This window comes from Spermophilus citellus, assembly GCF_964194105.1.
Source record: "Spermophilus citellus genome assembly, chromosome: 2".
NCBI classification, from domain to species: domain Eukaryota; kingdom Metazoa; phylum Chordata; class Mammalia; order Rodentia; family Sciuridae; genus Spermophilus; species Spermophilus citellus.
In genome coordinates this window covers 199,165,157-199,173,377 of record NC_138183.1, presented here as the reverse complement: position 1 = coordinate 199,173,377, position 8,221 = coordinate 199,165,157, and positions in this window count along the sequence as shown.

The window sequence follows — 8,221 nt, the reverse complement described above, 5'->3', positions numbered from 1 at the left end:
AAATACTTGTGGCGAGAAGGCGGGCTCATCCGCGCCACCCGAATCAACCACGTGGCGCCGAGTCCTGCAATATCTATTATCGCCAGTAGATGGAGCCCTAAACCTAAATTTGCGTTGGCGACATTCGTAGGCGAAATGACCGGGTTTTCCGCAAACGTAACACTTGCTGCGGGACTTCTGAACTGAATTTTGTGGCCCCAAAGTTTCCTTTAATACTGTTGCTAAGGCTACCGTTTGCAACTGAGTGGAATCTAAGTCAGAACACAAGCGAATATACTCAGAAATTGTTCCTTTCTTACGATGGGGGCGGAGAACATCTTGGCAAATTTTGTTTGCGTTCTCAAAAGCCAATTGTCTAACAATAAATTCGCTAGCTCCTGGGTCTCCGATGGACCTGTTCGCAGCCTGATATAGTCGGGCTACGAAATCTGAATAAGTCTCACTGGCACCTTGTCTGATTTTGGTAAGAACTAAATTGGACTGGTCCTTGGGGACAATTTGCCTCCAGGCACGTTTTGCACAATCAGTTATTTGATTGTACACTACAAAATCATAATTTAACTGTCTTTCTAAATCAGCAAAATCTTCAGTCCCTAAAAACATCGTTACTGGCGTTTCTATGCCCTGTCTTCTGTTTCTTTCTGCCTGTTCATTACAAAAATCAGTCCAGTAAGTTTTCCAAAGTAAGTAATCTCCCCCGCTCAAACAGGATCTGGCTAAAAAAACCCAGTCACTAGGAGGAAGGGGTTGTGAGCAGATATTTTCTATCAGACTCTGAACAAAAGGCGAATTTGGGCCGTACGTTTCACATGCATTTTTTAATTCCTTGATAGTTTTAAATGGAATTACAGCATGAATTCTAACTCTCTGATTTTGCTCATCAGTTTGCTCAAAAACTGGAAAGAGGTGAAAACCAGTAGTATCCTCCCCCATTTCTTGAGCCTTCTTAATACCTTGCTGAACTGGGGTAAGAAAAGTCATCTTTAATTTAGCACACCTGTTAAATTTGGTTCTCCTAGCAGGTATCGGCTGAATTTTAAAGGCTTGGGCAGGTGGTGCTAAATGTAATCTATTAAAATTTCTCTCTAAGTCCTGAGTTTCTATGTCTAATTCTTCTTCCTCAGACTGCGAGCTGCTATCAGACTCTGTACTATCGCCATTTGGAATTTGGGTTTCTAACTCACGTGGCTGAGAAGAAACCTGAGCCCCGCTAGGAGTTTCCTTTGTATTTTCCTCTCCAGGAAGATTGGTTACCACTTCTGGAGGGCTCTCCAAGATTAGAGATGCTTCTTCTTTATCATGCTGTTCTGTATAATCTGTCTGCGGGCTAGCTTGCACATTTCTAACCTTTGTTTTAGCTCCTAGCGCTTTTGTTTTAAAACGGCTCAAAGGAAAGGAAATTAACTTAGCCTCAGGCTGATTTTCCATTTGAATAGACCTAATGGCTCTTTGAATACCTCTCAGAAGCTCTTCTGGTGGCCACGGACTCTGGTCCATGTATTCAAAGAGACAAATTTCTAGGGCCGTCCAAGTTTTTTGTATATTCTCTATGCCTCCAGGTATTTCAGTAGAAAGACAAACTCTCTGTAACTTTCTTCCTAATTTCTCCCAAGTAAGTAAATTTGGAGACTCTTGGTCACAAAACCAAGGACAATATTCACCTACAATCTTTAAGAATTGCAATAACTGAGTTTTCTTTATCTGTTTTCCTTTCTGATTAATTATACTGTCTAAAATAGTTAGATACATTTCCTTATCCGAAGAAGTAGAATTTCCCATTTTAAGTAAATTAACGTCTCTTTCCTTCAATAGTTCCTGGTACTTTTGTGACTCAAATGTCACTTTTTCCTTTCTCTTATTTCTTATTTTCTTTATCCTCTTTATTACTTTTGTGACCCAAATGTCATTTCTTCCTTATTTTTCTCTTTATTCTTTATCTTCCTTATTTCCTCTTTATTTCTTTATTTCTATTTCCTTATCTTCCTTTCTCTTTATTTCTTTCCCTTAATCTTTTTAGCGCGCGCTCCCACTCAATCTAACTAATTCAGAATGCCCCCCTCTTGGGCGCCAATTCTACCACGCGGCCTGCGCAGTGGTTTCATTAATGAGGTTCTGGCATTCAGTTAGTTAGAAGAGATCAAAATAAAACACACAGACAGTACCTTATTTTAATGCTAGGTCCGAGACGGCTCGGTCTCCCTGTTTCCCTGCCTCCAGCCGCTCAGCAGGGCAGCGAGGATTACTCTGGGCTAGCAGGAGAGAGAGAGAGCGAACACGCCGGGGATCAGCCTTTTATTTGGGGGAAACAAGAGATTCAGGGGAGAATTCCATCCAATGAAGGTTGAGGGGGGGCTGTACTCCAAGGTCAGGGTCAGTGATTGGGTCTCCAGGGTCAGTGGTTACGCACACCCCCACACGGATGGGCTCTCTCATCAGGAAAGGGTCGGGATAACTCCGACACAGCCAGAGTGCCTCAGGCCCTTAACGGGAGTCACCCAATCACGTGTCAGAATGGCTCCCCACAGATGGGTAGAGTTTTGTTGGATTTTAAATGATATACAACATTATGTAATTTGAATTTTAGAGTGCTGATATTTTATGTGTAATCAGAGGGGAAAAAAATAAAAACCACTACTACTGATTGACTAGGCTGTGTTGATCAGTGTGAGATGTCAAAGGATCAATATTAGACTGGAGAGAGAAATGCCCAGTGTTTTGTAAGTAAATAAATGTAAGACATCGTCAAATGTGCGGGCACATTTGAAGGTCACTAGTTAGAAATGCTTGGAACAGCAGAAAAAGTAAGAATGGGAGGACTGAGAACTACAAAGCAGCCGTTTCACTTTTTATTGGCTGGACCGTATGTCCTTTTGAAACTTCAGTTTGAGTTATCGGTCTGTTCTGGGCTCTATCGCTGTATGGCCCAATGTGTCCCAGATGCACACACAGCAAAAGTGAATAGGGCTGTGTTAATAAGTTCTTGGTGGGAACAGCTCACGCCCTACTTGCCCACAGAGCTGTTATCTGTTTGTTCTCCTCCTGGTATCTGTTAAAGATGGGCCCTATCTTCCTGTGCAGTGGAAAGGGCCAAGCGGTCTATCTAAGCAGCAGGCTGTTGCAACAACACCAACCCCAAACAGATTTATCAAGGGCACCAAGAGAATACATTTCTGCACATTTTCTAGTTCAAGTACCTTCCAGGCAGTGATAACTACAAGTGGGCCATTGAGACAACAAGGAAATTAAATTGCTTATTATCTAACTAAAATATTTGTCTAAAATATGTGGAAGATACTACAGGCTAAAACATTAAAATATATCTGAGTTAGCCTGATATCTAACCTTTTCCCAAACTCCTCTCACATTTGCCTGCCCTAAATTAGACAATTGTACTATGTGTAGCTCTTTCTATAATTATTAATTACTTATTCACATGCATTTATTTTTTATCAGAATGTCAGTAGAAGAAATGATGATGTGTGAGCTTCCCATTGCTGGGAAAACTGGAAATGATTGTGTGCTGAGTTCAGCCTGTGTCTAAAACAATCTTTCTTATTTAAAGGCCCTATTGTTAACTTGTGTTTGTGGTTGATCCATGAAAACACGTTTCTCATAATCTAACTTTGGGTCAACTTGCCAAGTATCCTTGGAATTGTGATCCTATAGACACAACTGTTGTGCATCAAGGCCGCCAGGCTGTTGCCAGAATCCCCATCCCACTGCCATCTATCCCCTTTGCACCTTGACTTCACTCCTTGTCCAGCTTAGATTGACTGGCCCATCATTTAGTGAGTCCCTTGGAAATAACCTAACATTTTTCATTTCTGTAGATACTTGGAAAAATCCAAGCTCTGTTTGCACACAAATAAATACCTGTCTCTGCTGTGAGGATTTGAAGCCTATTTGAAAAAATAATCCCATATATACATTTATTTATTTTAATGTTTCACATTAAATTTATCATCACAAACTTCAAGACTTGGTGGTAAGGAAGTCTCCTGAAATGAAACTATCCGGAGGAAAAAGAGAGTTTATGAAGAAAGATTCATCAAGCTGGTATCATTGACTAACCATATCTATAAAGCACATTATTAACCCACTGTGATCAAGTTGAGGGAATTCTGGTGCAGGGTTCTGAATACCTCCCTCTTCATCCCTCCCCAAATATGGAATTCTTATTCTATTGAGCTATTACAACAGTTTTAACACCTTCCTCATGTTATGTTTTAAAACAAATTTAAGAAGCCGTTTTAAAATTATGGGAAAAAAGAGGTGGTGGAAGTGGTAAGTTTATGTTGGTGGCCAATGCTCAAAAGTATTGAACATTACTACATTTCCCGCATACGGAAAACTTTTTATATCATCATCCTGATAATCTATTGTGCTTCAGGGTATTCTAAGCTTATGAGTGTTACCAGTCAGAGTTGTGACCTCAGAGACTGACTTTGGGATGTCAAGGTTGTGCAGTCACAGCAATGGCACTATTGCCAGGAGTGAGCAAACTGTTCCTTATCTGTAGGTCAACAGTGCCTCTTTGTGGCTACCAATGGGAATAACAATACTGGAGTGAATTTGGTTCTGTGGTGTTTGAAAGAGGGTTGACAACTGTTTTAGAAAACTCCTGGGGATTTCTAGCATTAGTAGGTAGGGTAGTAGGTTGCTTTGTGAAGACACTGTATTTCCTGTTCCTAAGATACAAGGGAATTTGAATTATTTAGAAATAGAACAGCCAGAAATGTATGCTCTAATTTTCTTTTCCCCTGCGGCATTTAGAAGTATCAACTCAAAGACAAGATTTGAGTACTGATCAGTTTAGTGCATACCCTTGTTATTTCATAATCTATGACATTAAAAGTATTGGGATAGGGGCTGTATGCAGTAATAACAAGCAATGAATTAACCAATACAAGTAAAGTTACTTGTTATAGCAATGATATTTCAGTGGCTTAACACAATAGAAGTTTACTTCTGATCAGCATTCCATTCCAATTCACAGAGACTCTGCCCAAAGTCCACATTTAGGAACTAATGTTTCTTCTAATGTGAGGATCCTCTCTGTTCTGGTCACTCCAGTGGTGCTTTTGAATCTGGCTGTTAAGCTAGTGAAGAGGCAGTATGTGTAGGAAGTTTTAGGAGCACAAACTGGGAGGCTTACATCATTTCCTCTATGGTTCCACTGGCCAGATTCCTCACATAGATCCAGCTGCCTGTAGGAGAGGCTGGTCACAGATATTCATTTCTGTTACTCTCACATGTAAGATATACTTACTTATTTCCCCAGGGAGATCACCCAAATGCTAACCTGTTCTCTGCATACAACACAAAGTCCTCTCCATCAGGTCCAGGTATGATTCCTCTTGGACTGGGGACGTTCCTCCTCCCTCCACATGTTTAATGGTGGACCAGAAACTGGGTACCAGCCGTAAAGATTCTCAACTGGAAGTGAAGCATGTAATTCCTTTAAGTAGAGTCCTTGTAATTGATAATGCTGAAATACTTTGGGAGTAGCTGCTGTGCTGACATGGCAGATAGTCCCTGAGTAGAGGCTGGTTGTGTCCTCAGGGAGAAACTCTCCTGATCACAGCATTTATGTCTGACCATTGTTTCTCATGTCATTCTACCTTTGGAATTTTGTTTCTTTTTCTTTTTCCCCCTTGACCTTACATGTAGCAGGAATTAAAGAGTGTGATTTCTTTTTGTAGTGACCCTGCATTTTATCTACTTCTGATTATAAAATATTAGGACCAGTAACTTTTAAAAGTATAAATAAAAGTTTTCCCTTGAAAGTCAAGTTCTTGTTTCTTTGGCAGTAAAAATCCTCAAAAACCTGTCAGGTTTCTTATCCATTTGTATCAGGTCAGTTCCATGTATTAGTAAGTACACCCAAAGGATTTTTGTAGGCATGCTATCAATTTTTTTTTGTTTTCTTTGCCCTTTACCTATTCCATTATTTTCCCACTTAATAATGTTTATTTTAACACTATCAGACTTGAGAAGGTCAACTACACACCTAATCTATTGTCTTCTCAGGGATGATGCATGAGTTACTGACAGCCATCTTTAAACTTTCTTTTAACATTGGACTTCCAAAAGTAGCAGGACAATTCTTCAAGATTCTATATTTATGTAGCGTCTTTATTATCATCAGTTTCTCCTTGAAATCAGCCAAGTTTCTGCTAAAGAAATCTGTTTCTCATAATATTTTTGTCAAATGCAACAAACACTGGCAAATATTATTGTTATTTTGAATTGTTACAGCTATTTCCCCTAGAGTTATTATGTAGGAGGCATGCCATCTTTCTTTCTTATGGGTCTTTCTAGTATTGGATGTCAGCTTTCTTATAGTCTATAGGCTTAGTCAGGACAGCTTCTCAGTTGTTGAAGCACAATTCCAGCTTCTCAGTGGTTCCAAGGTAGGGGTGTGTGTGTGTGTGGGGGGGGGACCTTCTCTTTCATGCAGTCATTCTGCGACTTGGCCTCCGGTCATTGTCAGGTTCTACTATTTTTTTAAAGCTTCGACCTCTTTCAGGGGAGTGTCTGCATCTGGCCAGAAGTAGGGGAGTAGAGGAGGAAGAACTGTGTGGCTTTCACTGGCCATATTTACTCTTTTATCTTCAGTAGTGCAAGTGAGCCTGGAGAATATAGGAGGAAAACAGAATACAAACCTAGGTAAAACAGCAAACCTAGGTATATCCCTGTCATTCATGTACATTTGCTGCTCAGCTGAAATCCAAATTGTGGAGTGGGATGGGGAAGAAGTGCTAAGAGTAAGTCTGGTGATTTCTCTGGCTGTCCTGGTCTCTCAGACCTGTCAAGTGAGAGCCTGGCCAGTTCTGCCTCACATTTACCTCCTTCAGGTGTCTTATTAAGTTCATAACCAGATTTCTTAGTTTTAGGTGAGAGAGAGGGGGTGGTCAAAGAAGCTTGTTTAGCTCCTTCTGTCTTTCTCAGTCAGCCTGACATCTGTGGCAGGAAGGAAGAAAACCCACTCTCTAAGTTTCAACAATAAGGTCAACAGGAGGGTGCAGGGCTCAGAGCCCTTTCCCTAACTCAGTTCCTAGGTTAGACCTGCCCAAGATGTTCATGAAATCTTCCTTCACATTCTGCTTATAATGGTGTCAGGAGCCTGGTATTTAACTCAAACAATGAATTTTTGGCTTAGCCTTTGGGTCACGTAGAGTTCGTTTGTCTCTCATGGGATACTGTTAGGACCTAGTGGTGGAGAGGAAGTAGATGGGTCAATATTTTAGGGAATAAAAAGTGCTGGGTAGATCTCAGCAAATCCACTGGCTTTTAATGCATTTCCAGTTGGCTCTCCATATCTGTGGGTCCTGCATTGGATGATTCAACCAATTATAGGCTGTTGTATATTGTATTTAGGCCTATGATGACTGGGTTTGTACCAAACATGTACAGACATTTTTTTTGATATCCCTCAAAATATAATATACAACTATTTATATACCATTTAAATTATATTAGATATTATAAATAATCTAGAGATAATTTAAAATATGCTGGACATGTATATAGGTTATATCTGAATACTGCTCCATTGTATACAAGGGACTTGAACATACATAGATTTTCATATCTATGGGGTCCTGGGACCAATCTCTTTTAGGTTCTAGGGAATGATTGTACTTGGATGCTTATAATAGAATAAGAACTGTTTTGCTTGAGAAAGAGGCTGAGAGTTTCCATGGATCTGTGCTTACCCCTTGGAAAGTAAATACTGATTTGTCTGTAGATGGAGTCACGGGTCCATGTGTCTTTTAATTGCAAAAAGGTCTCCTTGACTTTCAGGTTTATCTTTGGCTTACAAGAAGTTGGAAGAGACCTCTATATTTATGCATCCAATTAATATCAATGAGAATATATTTCTGAGATCATAAGATTACTCTTGTCATCATTTCTTTCTCCTGTTGTGGGGTAAATACTGCCTTGCTTATTACCATCAATATCACCTTCTTAAGTAGATTGCAGAGACCATCAAGCTAATAAACACATTATAAAGAGATCTCATTCTTCCTCTTCTCTACACGGTGATGACCTGAACAGTGCACCTAAATGCTCTTGAGAAAAATCTTCTGGCACTTGCTATGATTTTTTTTTTGTTGTTGTTGTTATAGGGAGATTTGGATTTTAAGTTTAAAATTCAGGTTCTGTATCCTGGCTATGTCATTGTCTGCTATTTGAACTAAGAATCTGATTTACATTT